This window comes from Pteronotus mesoamericanus, unplaced genomic scaffold (genome assembly GCF_021234165.1).
Source record: "Pteronotus mesoamericanus isolate MK-2021 breed Mesoamerican mustached bat unplaced genomic scaffold, CSHL_Meso_final contig_58, whole genome shotgun sequence".
Lineage (NCBI taxonomy): Eukaryota > Metazoa > Chordata > Mammalia > Chiroptera > Mormoopidae > Pteronotus > Pteronotus mesoamericanus.
In genome coordinates this window covers 7,222,813-7,239,962 of record NW_026555205.1, presented here as the reverse complement: position 1 = coordinate 7,239,962, position 17,150 = coordinate 7,222,813, and positions in this window count along the sequence as shown.

Genomic DNA, 17,150 nt, shown 5'->3' with positions numbered 1-17,150 from the left:
CACAACAAAATGGCAAACATGTGGGAAATAGAGACAAGACAGGAGAGTTAGAGGACCACTATCCATTAGCGGCTCTCAGAGAGAACAGAAAAAAATGGAAAAAAAAGAATAAAAGAAGTCTTTTCCCCAACTGAAGGAAATGACTTACCAGATTTAAGTGCTAAGTATTCAGTGCAGTGACTGTAAGACATATGCTAGGGCACACTGTCACGACATTTCAGAATACCGGAGATAAGATCTCAAAAAATTTTTTCCCATGAACTTTTTCTCAGGAAGTCGCTGGAATGAATATCTGCTCCACCAATACAAGGGAGTGGTGAAAGAAAGACATGGGATCCAGAAAACAGAGGGTAAAGCATAAAAGACAGATGAACAGAATACCCAGAAAGAAGATAAAAATAAAGCACAGGAAGACAGTCATGCTGTAGGCAAGACACAGGTAGATGGAGAATTCTGGAAGGATGTTCCCAGGAAAAAAGATGAAATAATCAGATTACTTGAAGTGTTGACCATATTGAGAAACATTTTAGAGTCTGGGCTTCGATTGGTAGTGATAAGCACATAAAAATTAAGCTAGTAAAAAAGGAAATATTAATTTTTTTTAAAAAAGAAGAAGGGTTGCAAGGGAGCTGAATCATCATATTCCTTATAGGAAGTGAATAGAAAATACTTAAATTTGAAAAATTAAGAAATAGCAGTATAAGCCATACTTCAAGAATTTGGAGTTAAATACCAAAAAAACAAAGACACAAACAAAAACACCCGAAAACCAAGCAAGAGAATGAGAGTGGTTACCTCTTAGAAGAGGAACACAGGGGTTGAGAAGAGTAGGGGTTGCTGTTTTTTCAATATAGAACTCCTGGTACTACCTGTTCAACTGTATACATGTATTGCTTTGATAATAATAGTAACTGCTGAGCAGGGTTTTTTTGTGGAGTGTAAATAATATAGTTCAGGTTTAGTTCTTAACACACTACTTGGATTATATCAATGAATGCGTTACTATTGAAACTCACTACTACATAATAGGTACTATTTTTTTTTTTAGTGCAAAGTTGTTGTAACATTAAATACAGCCCTGGCTGATGTGACTCAGTGGATTGAGTGCTACCCTGCAAACCAAAAGGTCACTAGTTCAATTCCCAGTCAAGGCACGTGTCTGGGTTGTGGGCCAAGTCCCTGGTTGGAGTGTTGGTGACATGCGAGAGGTAACTGATTGATGTCTCTCTCATATACTGATGTTTCTCTCTCTCTCTTTCTCCCCTCTTTCCCTTTTCCCTAAAAGTAAATAAATAAAATCTTTAAAAAAGCATTAAATACAGAATGCTATAATCAGGAAGGTCAATAGCATGTATAGTGTCTTCAAAGTCATGTGATTCTTGACTATTTTGAATTGTTAAGGCTACTTCTTAACTTCCATTCACACACAAAATTGAGAACTTTACTATCACTTCTGTTACTTTCCTTGTGAGTCCATTTCCTCCACTGTTGGGAGCTAAGAAAAATATCTATGTTTTTGTCCCTCTGACATTTAGCCTCAGAGTGAAACACTACAGTGAAATAAATGATGTGGTATTGTATTGCAGAGCACATGAGGTCTTGATTTCTTAAAGAAGATGTCCCAGGCTGGATGGAGTTTTCTCCAGCATCAACAAAGGTGCTGAAGACACTGACTCTCCCTTATAGCTGAGTCATCAAATCTCTGGAATCTCAGCCTAAGGGAATGGACCGTCAATAAACAGCATAAGAGTACCCTATGACCTTCATAGCTGGCAGTGTAGCTGGAAAAGACGTTTTTCCCTTAGAGTCCCTTCCTACTTGGGAGTTTTAAATCCTGTTTCCTTTTACTTTTCTTTCTCCCATTTAATTGCATACTAGAAGCATTATTTGAGAGAGTCTGATTTGAATTAAAGTCCAGTCACACCATGATCAGGATAACTGTTCTTATACCACAGTTCAGTAGAAAGTTTGTAGAATAAAGAGAGCATAAAGTTAGTGAAACGGGGTGTAGAGCAAGAGGTCCCTGAAACAGAGATGTTCCCCCACAGCCCATGGTTGGGGGAAGGGGGCGAAGCAGATAATATGGCTTAAGATACTTTTCAGAACAATGTCAAGGTGACAGCCATGTCTTTCCTGAAGGGAAGCTGTGTTGCCACCTGAGTGAAAGGCTTACGTGACTTTCAGAACGTGTAGTGCTGAGTATGAGGTCACATAGGAAGCTCCAGGTCAACATTTAACAATTAAGGCAGCCAGCCATGAGGGGGGAACCATGAGGGAAGGAGCCATGTGGTTTGAAAGGATGCAGAAGGGACCCCCATCTGCTATGAGGTCTGGTGTGAAAGGAGGTGCCACACAGTTTGGAGTAAGGAGGTGCCATGCGGTTTTGGATTAAGAGCTGGAGTAAGAAAGAGGAGACCCACTGGAAAACCTGTCTGGAGAACATGGCAGCATAGCTGATTGATCTGAAAATTGCAGGAACCTGCCTAACCAAGCACAGATTAGTGAGAGATGCCTGGAATGCTGAACTGTGAATGGGAACACTGAGCCACAGACTTCTGCTTTTCTGAAAGATGTTATCTCTGATTGGCATATTCTGAAACTGGCCTGGGGTGGCAAAAGGGGGCAGGAAAATGTGTTTTTGGGTGTTTTAAAGGGAGTGGGACTTAATGGCAGAAATACACCATTATTCTGAATCTGTATAACCTTTAAATAAACCCCTTTCCTTTTTCACCAGACTCTTGCATTGGGAGTCATGCTTATTGGTAGTGGGCAATCAAACCCCACAGCTGTTTCAGAACAGCACAGGCAGGGTTCTGTAACAATAGTGTGGTCTCCAATAAGAGCCCTAACTATAGAGTCAGATGGATCTCGGTTTTAGTCTCAATTGTACCACTGTTTCTCACCTTAGGCATGTTATTTAATCTCTTTGTGCCTCATTTTTCTCAAATGGTGAAGATGGATAATAACTTCCACCTTCTAATATTCTCCTCAGGGATAAATAAGATACATACAGCATGTATATCACTTCACACAGTGCCTGGTGCATAGTAAGCTCTGGAAAAGTGCTAAGCAATTGTCTTTATTCATCATGTCTCTGAAGAGGACCGAAGTTTTGCCTTTTGGGATTCTGATTTTAGGCTGCTGGTTAAGAAACAGAATACTCAGAAAGAATCCTTGACCCCGCTCTTTCCTGTCTTACAGATTCAGATGGAAGGGCCTATACCAAGAAGGAAATCTTAGGATGGTTGCCTTCATCTAAATTGAATTGAGGAAGATTGATAGGAGGGCTCCAAGTAAGAGCCTGGTGACTACTTCACCCCCTGAGTCCCATTGAAAGAATAATTTGCCTGCCAAGCATGTTCTGTTCTTCCTCAACTACCTGTAAATGGCCCATTCTCACTTTTGAGATCTAAGATCCCATTGTCCCCTTTTTCTACTTTGTCCAAATAACATATATCCAATTTTGCCTCCCTGTTTTCAGAATTTTCATGCTTATGTGAATTCCCCTTGCACATACATTAAAGTCTTGTTAGGTTTATCTGGCTTTGTAAATTTGACTATTAGCCCAAGTTGAAGAATGTAGAAGGTGAGAGGAAAAATATTATTTTTACCTCCACATTTCCTTGAAAAGTGAAGTTCTTTTCCACTTGAGACATAGAAATCAAGCCTAAGGTCTCTTTATTTATCATCCAAACTTGGAAATACAAAAGCTGAAGGGAGCTCAAAATTATCAAAAAGTACTTTTCATTTCTTCAACCTGGTAAAAGGAAAGATGCTTTTTTAAATTCATCTATGGCTTCTCACTGTACCTCTGGCGCCCACTAGTGGCATAATGCACAAAATGTCCCGAAATTCCTCCCAGTGCATTTTGAAAATTATATGGGAGCTCCAAATTTGAAGTGGGAGATAATTCTTTAAACTGCATCTGTGGTGGTTATTTTTTAAACCATGACTCAAACCAAGGTGGCACATATCTTAGGTGTGTTTCTCTGTCAAACTCTTGTCTGTGAGTGTGCTTTAGATCTTGGTTCTCTCAATAGGCAGAGATGAAAATATAGGATGAACTAATAAAGAACTAACAATGTGCCAGTAGCTACAACGTCAGAGGATGCCAAGCTGCATAATAGGAACTGCACAAGGGCTATAAAACTCAGAATGGAGATTGGCTCTGGAAGCACATGGATGAATTTGATTCAGAATATAACATTTTGAAGTCTGCACTTAGAGACTTCTGGGAAAAGTCATTTGAAATTGTATTAATGATTCAGCAAACTATTTTTATATTTTATTTTAAATCTAAGTCACTTAGATTGGCTCTTTCTAATAAAAGCTTGAGAAAGATTTCAAAAAGGTCAAGATGCTACATTTTCAATTAAATGACAATCAAAAATCCTAACTTGTATCACCATGCAATATCCACTGTGGAAAAAGGAAAGGGTATTTCTGATTCCAGTGGCTTAAGTAATTTCCTGTGTAAAATTTCTATGAACTCTTTAATAAAAAAGAATGACCCCCACATTGCTTCATATATTTCTCTATTTCTTTCTCCTACTATTTTCATTATTTGTGTCTTTTCTGTATCTGTTACTATTCCTTTCCCTATCCCTTCCTCAAACCAATTCAGCTTTATTGCACAAGGGTTGGGTTTATGAGTTGGATTCCAAGTTTCTCAAGGCATCACCCTTACACCATCATTTGATTAGCATCATCATTAAATATTAGGTTGGCCAAAAATTTTGTTTAGTTTTTTTCTGTATGATGGTTCTAGTAGCGCTTAGTTATCTTTAACTTCATTCAAACAATTTTGTTACAGTGTATTGTGACAACTGTCATATCAGCATGCATAAAAAAAATCAAAATTGGTGAATTTTTGTGTGTCCATTATAATATTGATGGAAGGAAATATGCAACATTTTCAGCATATTATGCTTTATTCAAGAAAGGTAAAAACGCAACTGAAATGCAAAAAAAGATTTGTGCAGTGTATGGAAAAGGTTTTGTGACTTATTGAAAGTGTCAAAAGTGGTTTGCAAAATTTCTTGGTACTATTGACATTTTGGCAAAGTAATTCTTTGTTGTGGGCCCATCTTAGGCATTGGAAGATGCTTAACAGCATCCCTAGCCTCTACCCACTAACAGGAGATAGCCGATATACTCAAAATATTCAAATCAGTAAAGTTATTGGTGAAAATGAAAACTGTGTCTTTTATTTTACAGAAAAAACTAAATGGACTTTTTGGCCAACCCAATAGTATATTCCAGAATATGTGACTAAATAATGGAAGTTGCCATGGTTTCAGAGCTTTTAGGAAAGGAGTTGCCTTTCTTGGCTTGGCTCTGAAATATACTCCCAAGTGTGCCTGATTTTGCTTTTTCTTTGTTTGTTGGACAATGCAGCCTACACCATTCCCTCTACGGCTGTCACGTTGCCTAAGACTTCAGTCACTGTAATCTTGTCTTAATTTCTGCATATTTGGCAAGCGAACAGAATAATCTACTATACCCAGTAAATAGTGTCCTGTGTCCATTTTGTGCTGAGCACCGAATGCACTGAAGAGTTTTAACAGACACAGATAAAATGTTTTATTAGTAGGGTTCATCTGAGAAAACTTTCAGCTAATGAGCTGAGTAACTTCTTTTTAAAAAAATAAAATTCTGTTATTTATTTTAAAGATTTTATTTATTTATTTTTAGATAGAGGGATAGAGGGGAAAGGAGGGAGAAAAACATTGATGTGAGAGAGATACATCAATTGATTTCCTCTTGCACACCCCCATCTGGGGACCTGGCTTGCAAAGCAGGCATGTGCCCTAACTGGGAATTGAATCAGCAACCTTTTGGTTCCCAGGCTGGCACTCCATCCACTGAGCCACACCAGCAAGGGTAAGTCAAGTAACTTCTGTTGTGACAGTTCAGGGAACTGGTTTTGGCATTTAAAATATGATCCTCCTAAACCCTACCAAAATATACTGCTACTCAGACTGCCATGGATCCTAATGATGACAAGCACAACTAAAAAGAAGAAACCAATAAAGAAAAATCTTAGGTCTCCCAAAATACAACCGAATAAAAGCTAGTGGATACAAAGTTATTATACTTGCCTGTGGTAAAATCTAAGCTCACTTATAAAAGATAATATGTTAAGCAGAAACTACATCTTTACTCCATCTTATGAGTCTTTTCTATTTCCCCAGAGACAGAAAAGTGTCATGATCAAATCACATGAGCTTAGACAGGTGAACTTGATTGGCTCTCTTTTAGTTTAAAGAAAGGTAGCAGTTACTGAACTTGATTGTGGAATTCTGGGACCGTGGCTCAGCTTGTTTCAGGCAGAAGGGTTACCCACTTCTAGGGAAGTGCTAAGGTCATCCCACTTTCTTATGAATTCTGTAGCACTTTAATTGCTGTTTATAAGGAGAGAAAGATCCTGATGAGTTTTTTTGAACTCTCCAAGAAAGAATTAATCATGCTTAGTAGAATTTAAATGTTAAATATGTTTTTACTGACTTTATTTTAAATTGGTAATAAATTGTCATACAGGACATAAGGAGCTCCAAGCTTACACATAAAACCAGTAAATACAGTCATGTTTTGCATAATGATGTTTCAGACAACAATGGACCATATATACAAACGTGGTCCCATAACATTATAATGGAGCTGAAAAACTACCACTTAGTGTTGTGGGGCGATGCGGGGCTCCTGGATCTGAGAGTCACTGTCTGGAGCCAGCTGAGATGGGAGCGGGGCCCTGAATCCTCTAGAGCCTGTCCTGGGGTTTTCATGGATGGAAGGAATAAACATGAGTCATCACAAACATTTCTTTGTTTGCCAGGAGAGGGGAAAGGGCACTTCCCTCTAGTGGAGAAGTCCCCTGAAACCCTTTTTCCAAAGGCTTTTATTGAAAAAGTTATCAATGGGGCTAGGCAATAGGAATGTGCAGGCGACCTCATTACATCAGTATTTTAATGTTTACAGAGAATAGATGATGTTTTGAAGAAAACAAATGGCAGGAACACACTGATTTACATGGATCCAAGAGGAGACTAGTAAAAGAGAGAATGTAAACATGAGCACACGAAAGGATTTAGGGTTAGGGTCTGTGAATAATGTAAATTTCCATCCCAGTATGAGCTGGCTATGATAGCTTTTGAGGGAGAAACAAAGCATGCTTTAAAGAATTTACTTCTAGGCTTGATTTCCCTTGGGAACCACCAGATCTAGTTTAGTACTATCTTCAGTGTTGTTTCGAACCTGAGCCAGACACGGGGAAGGAGTCACCAAGAGACAAGAAGACTTCTTTCAGATAGAATGAGGACCCTGGCCATATTCAAGCTGAGCTGAGGGGTGTGGGCCTTTTTGCTCTTTCTCCGTGTCCCTCAAGTTTTTGTCCTGCTGCCCATTTCGGCTGTGTCTGGTTTAGGTTGTCACTTTCATCGAGGGATCTTACCTGTTATTGACTACCAGCCTTCAAAGGGCAAAGCAGGATGATGTGAGGGACAGGTTTGGTCTCCTCAGAGGACCGTTTTCCCAAGGCCCCCTTGATTATTTCCAGCCTTGGAGCCCTCTTGCCTGTTGACAGAGATACAGTTCCTGAAACCAGACCGGGCATTTCCCAATGACTTAGTAATGTCATAGCCATTGTAACTCACATGTTTATGGTGAGGCTGGCATAAACAAACCTACTGTGTTGTCAATCATATAAAAGTACACCACATACAATTATGTACAGTACATAATTGTTGATAATGATAACTATGGTCCTGGCTTGTATATTTACTATAATATATATATTTTTCAATTTATAAATCATGTATATTCTATTACAGTTCTCTCAGTTTTTACCCCTTTACCCCCCTCAACCCATCCCATCCCCATCCCCCACTCCCACAGTCAATTCCCACTCTGTTGTCCATGTCCATGGGTCATTCCTACATGTTCTTTCTCTAGTCCCTTCCCCTTCTGTCCACCATTGTCCTCTTTCCCCATCCCCTCTGGTCACGTTCAGTTTGCTCCATGTCTCCATGCCTGTGGTTTATTTTGTTCATTAGTTTATTTTGAATAGAGTCCACTTATAGGTGAGATCATATGGTATTTGTTTTTCATCAACTGGCTTATTTTGCTTAGCTTAATATTCTCCAGTTCCATCCATGTTGTCGCAAAAGATAGGAGTTCCATCTCTCCTTTCTTTCTTTCTTAAATGTAGATTGATTTTATTCATTTTTTAAATGTCAAACTTAACTATAAAATATTAAAAAATTAAAACCATTATAAAGTCTCAGCAATTAAACCAACATGATGCCTGCACAGAAATAATCTATTAGATCAATGAAATATGAGCATTCTAGAGACAAACATATATATCTGTCTAACAATATATGATTAAGTTGATATTTCAAATCAATGGGTAAAATAAGGCTTATTCAACAAATAAGGTGATTGGACCACTATCACTTGAAATAAAAAAAATATAGAGCCTTATTTCATACATTATACAAGAAATATTCAGGCAAGTTAAAAATCAATATGTAGAATCTAAGGAGTTTTAGAAGAAAATAGAACTAATATTTTTCATCACCTGAAGTAAAATATTCAACCCCAGAAGCTATAAAGTAAATATTGACAATATGCCTATATTAAACATTTAACTATATAGTAATATACATATTTTAAAAAGTTAAAAGACAAGGAATAGAATAGAAAAGTATTTGCAACACATCTAAAACATGGCTAATAGGTTGTTTTGTTTGTTATTTTTAGGGAAAAAAGTTCTCAAGTTCTACAAACCTTTAATCAATAAATGGATAAAGAATACCAAAAAGTCATTTAAAGATTTTTTTAAAAAGATAATAGAAATAGGCAAGAAATATACTAAAAACAGATTTAGCTTCAACAAATACTAAAGGAACAAATAAAACAACATCATTGTCACAATCAGATTAATGAGTATTAAAAATATTGGTAATATCAAGTATTGGCAACTCTGAAAGGAACTGGGTATTCATAGATTCTTTTTCTTCATCTTCTTAAAGCAGTCCCTTTAGCATATTTTGCAGTGCTGGTTTGGTGGAGGTGTAGTCTTTTAGCCTTCTTTTGTCTGGGTAACTCCTTATTTTGCCTTCCATTTTAATTGAGAGCCTTGCTGGGTAGAGCACTCTTGGTTGCAGGCCTTTGCTTTTCATGACTTGGAATATTTCTTGCCATTCCTTTCCGGTTTGCAGTGTTTCTCTTGAGAAGTCAGATGCTAGCCGTATTGGGGCTCCCTTATATGTTACTTCCTCTTTCTCCCTTGCTGCCTTTAGGATTCTCTGTTTGTCTTTGCTATTTGCCATTTTAATGATGATGTGTCTCGGAGTGGGCCTCGTGGGCTTCCTCTTGAGTGGGACTCTCTGTGCTTCCTGGACTTGTGTGACTTTTACCCTCCTCCAGTTAGGGAAGTTTTCCTTCATTATCTTTTCAAACAGTTTCTCTAGCCTTTCCTCATCCTTTTCTTCTGATATCCCCATTATACGGATATTATTACGTTTCAGATTGTCCTGCATTTCCCTCAATGCCTCTTTATTCATTTGGAGTCTTTTTTCATTTTCTTGCTCTTCCTGGGAGCTTTTTTCTACCTTGGCCTCCAGGTCACTGATTTGGTCCTCAGCTTCATCTAGCTTGCTTTGGATTCCTTCTACTGTGTTCTTCAATTCAGAAATTGTATTCTTTATTTCCTATTGTCTCTTATTGATAGTTTCTATGTCCTTTTTCATACTGATGTAGTTTGCAGTAAGTTCCTCGTTGTTTCCCTGTAGTTTTTTGTAATGTTCTCTGAGCTCATTGAGCTCCCTTAGAACCATTGTTTGGAACTCAGTATCTGATAGTTTACATCCCTCTATTTCATTTAGTTCTCTCTCTGGGGATTCCTCCTTTCCCTTCGAGTGGGGCGTATTTCTATGTCTTCCCATTATTTGTGAGACTCTTCTCTTTTGCTTCTGCTTCTTAAGTTGATCTGTCTTGATTTCCTGACTTTGTGATGTGAACTTCTATGGTTGGAGACTGTTCTTACTTTCTGGATCTGCCTCTGATGATATCAGGTGTCGTCTCTTTCTGACCTTAGGTAGTCTGTTCGAGACTTCCAGGAATCTACTGTTTGTGGCTGTCTCCTTCCGCTGTTAATCTATTCTCTCTGCACTCAGCAGGCCACCTTAGACAGCTCAGGGCAGGGCAGAGTCCCTACTGGGGGCGGGGTTGTTGGGTCCTCTCACGCTGCTGCGTATGGGGGAGGAGTCTGCAGTGGGATCCCGCCGGCTACTCTCTCCATTCTCTCCTTAAAGTTTCCATTTCCAGTCTCTTCTCAAGTGTCACCAGATGTCTCTGCAGCCCCTTTAGCCAGGAATCTACTGTCTATGGCTGCCACTCTGCACTCAGCAGGCAGCTTAAACAGCGCAGGGCGGGGTGGAATCCTACCTGAGGTTGGGGCTACTGGGTCCTTTGACCCTGGTGCCACTCAGGGGGCGTGGTCTCTGCCTGAGCAAGATGGCTGCTTCCACCTGGGGGATGAGTCAGCACCAAGATCCCACTAGCTACTCTCTCAGTTCTCTCCCCAAAGCCTCCTTCCTCAGTCTCTCCTCGGGTGTCTTTAGTCTACTCTGCCCTCTCCTTTGCCACAAAACAGGGTAAGTGGCTGCAAATATAAATTTTGCTTTGGCCCTTTAGAAGGCTCTTTGCGTCTTCAGCTGCCTGTCTCTGGCTGAGAGCAACCCTGTTGCTTTTCGCATCTGGCTGTTTTCTGTGTACATTTTGTTCTGTGGTGCTGTGGGCTAGAGATATCCACTTGTTTTTTATACCATACTGTTCTCGGGGGGATCCCACTGGCCGTTTCAATATCCTTCTGGTGCTGCCAGCCGTGGGCGCCCAGACCACCTTCTCAGGTCTGTACCACACTCCTTACCAGTTAGATTGCGCTAAAGCTGATTCTTCTGTCTCCGAAGTTACAAGGCTCCTCTCTCGCCATTGTTCAGTTGTTTGTTCCAGATGATTTCTCCACAATTTAGTTGTAATTCCAGGTTGGTCCTGGGAGGAGGTCAATGTGACCTCTACTCACTCCTCCGCCATGTTGATTCTTCAATTACTATACTATATTTTAATCGTTATTTTAGTGTGTACTCTTTCTGCTTATTAAAAAAAAAGTTTGCTGTAAAACACTACGTCATGCTAGCAGCAGCCTCATATATCTCAAGTTTACTCCTTCTCTTGATTGCATCATTGTCTCTTGTGCTTGATTTGATCTTGTGTTTTTTGTACTGTAACATGGTATATAGCCTTGTAGCCTAGGAGCAATGGGCTATGCCATTTATCCGAGGTATTTGTAGTAGGCAATATTATCTAGTTTTGTGTAAGTATACTCTGTGATGTTCATAGAATGACTAAATCGCCTAACAAGAAAATTCTCAGAACTTATTTCCATTGTTAAGTGGTCCATGACTACAGTTTTTTTGAACTTAGGTCCCATATTCCCAAGGATCAATGATATTAATGATGACTAGATTCCAAGTCCAACCCACAACCAACCTTTAATGTTGGTGAAATGCTGAATCTTGGCCAAAGAAAATAGCAGAATGTAGTTGTAGCTGAACCAATAATTAAATAAAGCATAAATAAAATTAAATAGTTAGGCCTGACTGATATGGCTCAGTGGATTGACTGCTGGCCTATGAACCAAAGGGTCTTCATTTCAATTCCCAGTCACGGCATATGACTGGATTGCAGCCAGGTCCCCAGTTGGGTGTATAAGAGAGGCAACGGATCCATTCATTTCTCACACATCGACGTTTCTCTCCTTCTCTTTCTCTGTCCCTTCCCCTCTCTCTAAAAATAAATAAAAAAAATATTTTTAAAAATTGAGTAGTTTTATTTCAAGAAGTAATTGTTAAAATGAGGCCAGTAATCCAGTATAACTGGTGTCTTTATAAAAAGAGGAGATTAAGACACAGGGAAGACATGTGAAGACATAGGTAGAATATAGACATCCACAAGCCAAGTTAACAGGACTCAGAAGAAATCAACCCTGCTGACACCCTGACCTTGGACTTCTAGTCTCCATATTTATGAGACAACAAATTTCTTCAAATTAAGCCACCTTGCCTGTGGCACTTTGCTGTGGCAGCTACAGCAGACTAAATGCATTATCCGATGTTGCTCTATACCACATTTTTAAGTGAAAATATCTGATGAAAAAATCTTATATGGTACATTAAGCTATCACTCACTTCAAAAATCAGTGGCAAGGCTGAAAGTATAGTGATAATTACATGCAATTTGGCTCTACATTTATTGGGGGAAAAGAATAAAAATGCAAGAATCTAAAACATCACAACATGAACACATTTTGTAAATTTTTAATGCCACCACACATAGTTAAATTACTTTTGACATTTCAATATACATTCAGTCTCCAAACAAAACACACTGTAATGTCATGTTTAAATGCATTTGTCTACAAATCATGTTTTGGTTTGCATACTTTACACAACATGAGATAAATCAATATTTTCCTATATCCTGAAGTACATTCAAGTTTGCTTTAAAATGTACTTTAAAAAAAGAAAGCCTCAGGGATGGTTTTCAAGGATCCCCACCTCCTGGTATTCAGGCCGTTGGGTAATCCCCCCGACATTGTGTATGGGCTGATCCTAGTGACTTGCTTCTAATTAACAGAATACAGGTATACCTAGAAGATATTGCAGATTTGGTTCCACCACAATGAAGCAAGTATTGGAATAAAGAAAGTTGTACTCTTTTTGCTGGTGGAAGGTCTTGCCTTCAATTTCTAAAAAATACAACATCTGAGAAGTACAATAAAAGTTAAACTCAATAAAATCAGGTAAGTCTATATAGCTAAAGTGATAGAATTTTACTTCCAAGATAAGGTTACAAAAAGAGTATATCTTTTACCTGCCATACTGTTACTGCATTTCTCTCTCTCTCTCTCCCTCCCTCCTCCCTATTTCTTTCTCCCCTCCTTGCCCACTCTGAAGGAAGCCATCTTCCATGTTGTGAGATGTGAGTTGCCTTATGAAGAGGTAAGCAAGGCAAGGAACTGATGTTTCTGGCCAATAGCCAGAAAGGAACTGAATCCTTCTAACAATTACATGAGTGAGCTTGGAAGCAATTTCTTGCCCTGTTGAGTCTTCAAATGAGAAAAAAGGCCATGGCTAGTGCTTATATTGTAGCCTTATGAGGGCCCCTGAGCCAAAGGCAACCGTACAAACATGCACGGATTCCTAACCCACAGATATTATGAGATAATAAATGTTTAAGCAGCTAATTTGGGGTAATTTTTTGAAGCAATAGATAACTAATAAAATATTCAATAATATGATCTTAAACTATATATATTTTTAAAATCCACTTTTTGTATTTCATTGCAAGAATAAGAAAGTATTTCAACAGATTCTGACTTCCAGCCAAGATGGAGGCATAGGCATACACTTTGCCTCCTCACACAACCAAAAGAAGAACAACAAGCTAAAAAAAAAAGATAGTGTGCTCAAGATGGCAGAGGAGTGAATGGAAGTCACACCAACCTCCCCCAGGACTAATATGGAATTACAACTAAATTGTAGAGAAATCACCTGGAACCAACAACTGAACAATAATGAGAGAAGACTTATAATCTTGGACAGACAGAAAAATCAGGTTTAGTACAACCTGACTGACACCCTGGGCTCTGGCGAAAGCAGGGGCAGAGTAGACTGGACACGCCTGAGGAGAGACTGGGGATGGCAGCTTTGGGCAGAAAACAGAGAGGAGCTGGTGGGATCCTGGTCCTGAATCCTCCCCCAATAGGGCAGCAGCCATCTTGCTCAGGCAGACCACTCCCCTGAGTGGCAAAAGTGTGAGAGGACACAATAACCCTGCCCCCAGGAGGGACTCTGCACTGGCCTGGTGGTGCTTAAGTCTGACTGCTGAGTAGACAGTGGCAGCCAAAAATAGTAGATCCCTGGCTAAAGGGAGTGCAGAGTGATCTACAGACACCTTAGGAGAGCCTGGAAATGGAGGTTTTGAGGAAAGAACTGAGGGAGCAGCCAGTGAGATCTCTGTGCTGAGTCATCCTGCATATGGCAACAGCCATCTTGCTCAGGCATGCCACTCCCCTGAGCGGCAGCAGTGTGAGACAACACAATAGCCATGCCCCCAGGATGGCTTCTGCCTCACCCTTTGGTGCCTAAGACTGATTGTTGAGTGCAGAGTGCCTAGATTAACATCTGAAGGAGACAACCACAGACTGCAAATTCCTAGAAGTCTCGAACAGACTGCCTATGGCCAGATGGGCTCAGCAGCTAATATCACCAGAGGCAGATCCAAAAAGAGAAAACAGCCGTAAATACTACAGGCTACTGAGACAAAATCTACTGTGGTCTTCTACATGATTTGTGATATTTTCTTTACTACATAGCTTTTGAACATTCATTTCAGGTCCATCAAGTTTTTGCATATTAAGTCACTAGAGTTTATACTAATAGCTTATTTCCCTCCCTTCTCATAGTAGTCTTAACCTCTTTACAGCCTTATTAATACTGGTTAGTTTTCTATTGATAGTGGGATCACAGGGGGAGCTACTTTTGTGGATGTGGGTTTCTTTCCAAGGCTTTGTGGTTTTGTTTTGTCAGCACCAGCACAAAAGCACACAAGATGTGGTGGGCAGAGTGACCCTCAGTCAACCAGATGGAGGGAAGGACCCACCAAAGAATGACCAAACAACAATCAAGAACCCAAATATTCCCAGAGAGCCAACAAAAATGGTTTAAAATTCATTCAAAGATCAGCAAGTTCAGAGGATCAAGGAAACTGCACTACTGAATCTTACAGGTTTCTGACTGTAGAAGTTTACACCAAACAGTCAGAAAGTCAAGACAGATCAATTCAAGAAGGAGAAGCAACAAAAAGAAAAAAGAAAAAAGTCTCACAAAAAATGGGAAGACAAAGGAACAACCCCCAGTCGAAGGGAAAGGAAAAATCCCCAGAAAGAGAACTAAATGAAACAGGGGCAAGTAAATGATCATATATTGAGTGCAAAACAATTGTTATGAGGAAGCTCAATGAGCTCAGTCAGCTCAGAGAAAATTATTAAAAACTAAGGGAAACTATGTGGAAATCACCACAAACTACATCACCATGGGAAAAATACATAGAACCTATCAATAAGAGGCAAGAGAAAATGAAGAATACATTTTCTGAATTGAAGAAAACAAAAGATGAAATCAAAAGCAGGCTAGATGAAGAAGAGGATTGAATCAGTTACCTGGAGGACAAGGTAGAAAAGAGATCCCAGAAAGAGCAAGAAAATGAGAAAAGACTCAAAAAGAATGAAGAGGCATTGAGGGAAAAGCAGGCCAACCTGAAATGTAATAACATCTATATAATAATGATAAAAGAAGGAGAAGAAGAGGAACAAGGAATAGAAAACCTGTTTAAAAAGTAATGATGGAAAACTTCCATAACTTGGGGAGAGAAAAAGTCACACAAGTCCAGGAAGCACAGAGGGTTCCTTTCAAGAGGAACCCAATGAGGCCCAATACAAGACACACCATTTTAAAATGGCAAATATCATAGACAAACACAAAATCCTAAAGGCATCAAGGGAGAAACAGGTGGAGACATACAAGGGAGCCCTGATACACCTAGCAGCTGACTGCTCAACAGAAACACTACAGGCCAGAAGGGAGTGGCAAGGAATATACCAAGTCATGAAAAGCAAAGGCCTGCAACCAAGACTCCTCTACCCAGCAAGGCCCTCAATTAAAATGGAAGGTGAGAGGAAAAACAATGGTGGAGGAGTGAATTGGAGTCATGCTGATCTCCTCCCAAGACCAAACTGGAATTGTGACTAAATAGTGGAGAAGTCACGTGGAAAACAATGAATGATAGTGGGAGAGGAACCTTGGAGCTTCGGACAGACAGTGGAATCAACTTTCACATATCAGAACGGCTAAGAAGTGCTGTGGATGCTTTAGAGGGTGGGCTGGGCGCCCATGGGCACCAGCACCAGAGGGACATTGAAATGGCCAGTTGGACCCCCCAGAGAATAACAGGGTCTGAACCATAAACAGGGACCCCTAGACTACAGCAGCTGAAACCAGGAAAACACACAGACAAAACGCAACCCTGAAAAGCTTAGGGGCGCTCTCTGCCAGAGACAGGTGGCTGGAGATGCAAAGAGACATTTCAAGGGCCAATGCAAAAATTTGCAGTGGCAGTCACCTTCCTTGATCTCTGGGTAGAGGCAGCAGGAGAGTGGGCAGGTGCCTGGGGAAAGATTGGTGAGGAAAACTTTCTGAAGAGAAGTGAGACAGTGGCCAGCGGAGCCCCGGTGATAACTCACCTCCCATTCTGCAGCTACCACCTCACCCAGGCATAAGTGAATCAATAAACCTGCCTTTTGCGAGCTCCGCACACAGCTTGTGTGCATGTGGGCTGGGGGCTGAGTGCAGACTGGCTGGAAGAAATAGGGGGTCCCTGGCCAAGGGGGACCCACAGCTGTTTAGAGACCCTTGAGGAGAGATTGGAGATGGAGGCATTGGGGAAAGAACTATAGGAGTAGCCAGGATTCCCTGAGCTGACTCCCTCCCCATTCCATAGTCTCCATTTTGTGAGGGCAGGCCATGCCCCCAAAGAGCCAAAAGCGGGAAAGCACACAATAGACATCCCTAAACTGCCCAGTGCCTGAGCATGCTAGCGAGTGGCTGGCACCTGAGCGGGCCTGGTGGGTTTGCGATTGGGCCGGTGCCCAAGTGGGCTGGCGAGTGCACAAGTGGGCTGGCGTGCGAGTGCAGAGCGGTCCACAGAAATACTGGATCCCTGGCTGAAGGGGTTACAGAGCTGCCCAGAGACTCTCGAGGAGAGACTGGAGACAGAGGCATTGGGGAAAGAACTTGAGAAGTAACCAAGGAATCCTGGTGCTGACCCTTTCCCCAGTCCAAGTTCTCCATCTTGCTCAAGCAGACTACTCCCCTGAGTGACAGCAGCCTGTAAGGACAAGATAGTCCCACCGTCAGGAGGCACTGCTCCACCCTGTGGTGCTTAAGTCTGACAGATGAGGACAGAGTGACCAGGTTGATAATTACAGAAGACAGACACAGAGAGTAGATTCCTGGAAGGCACAAACA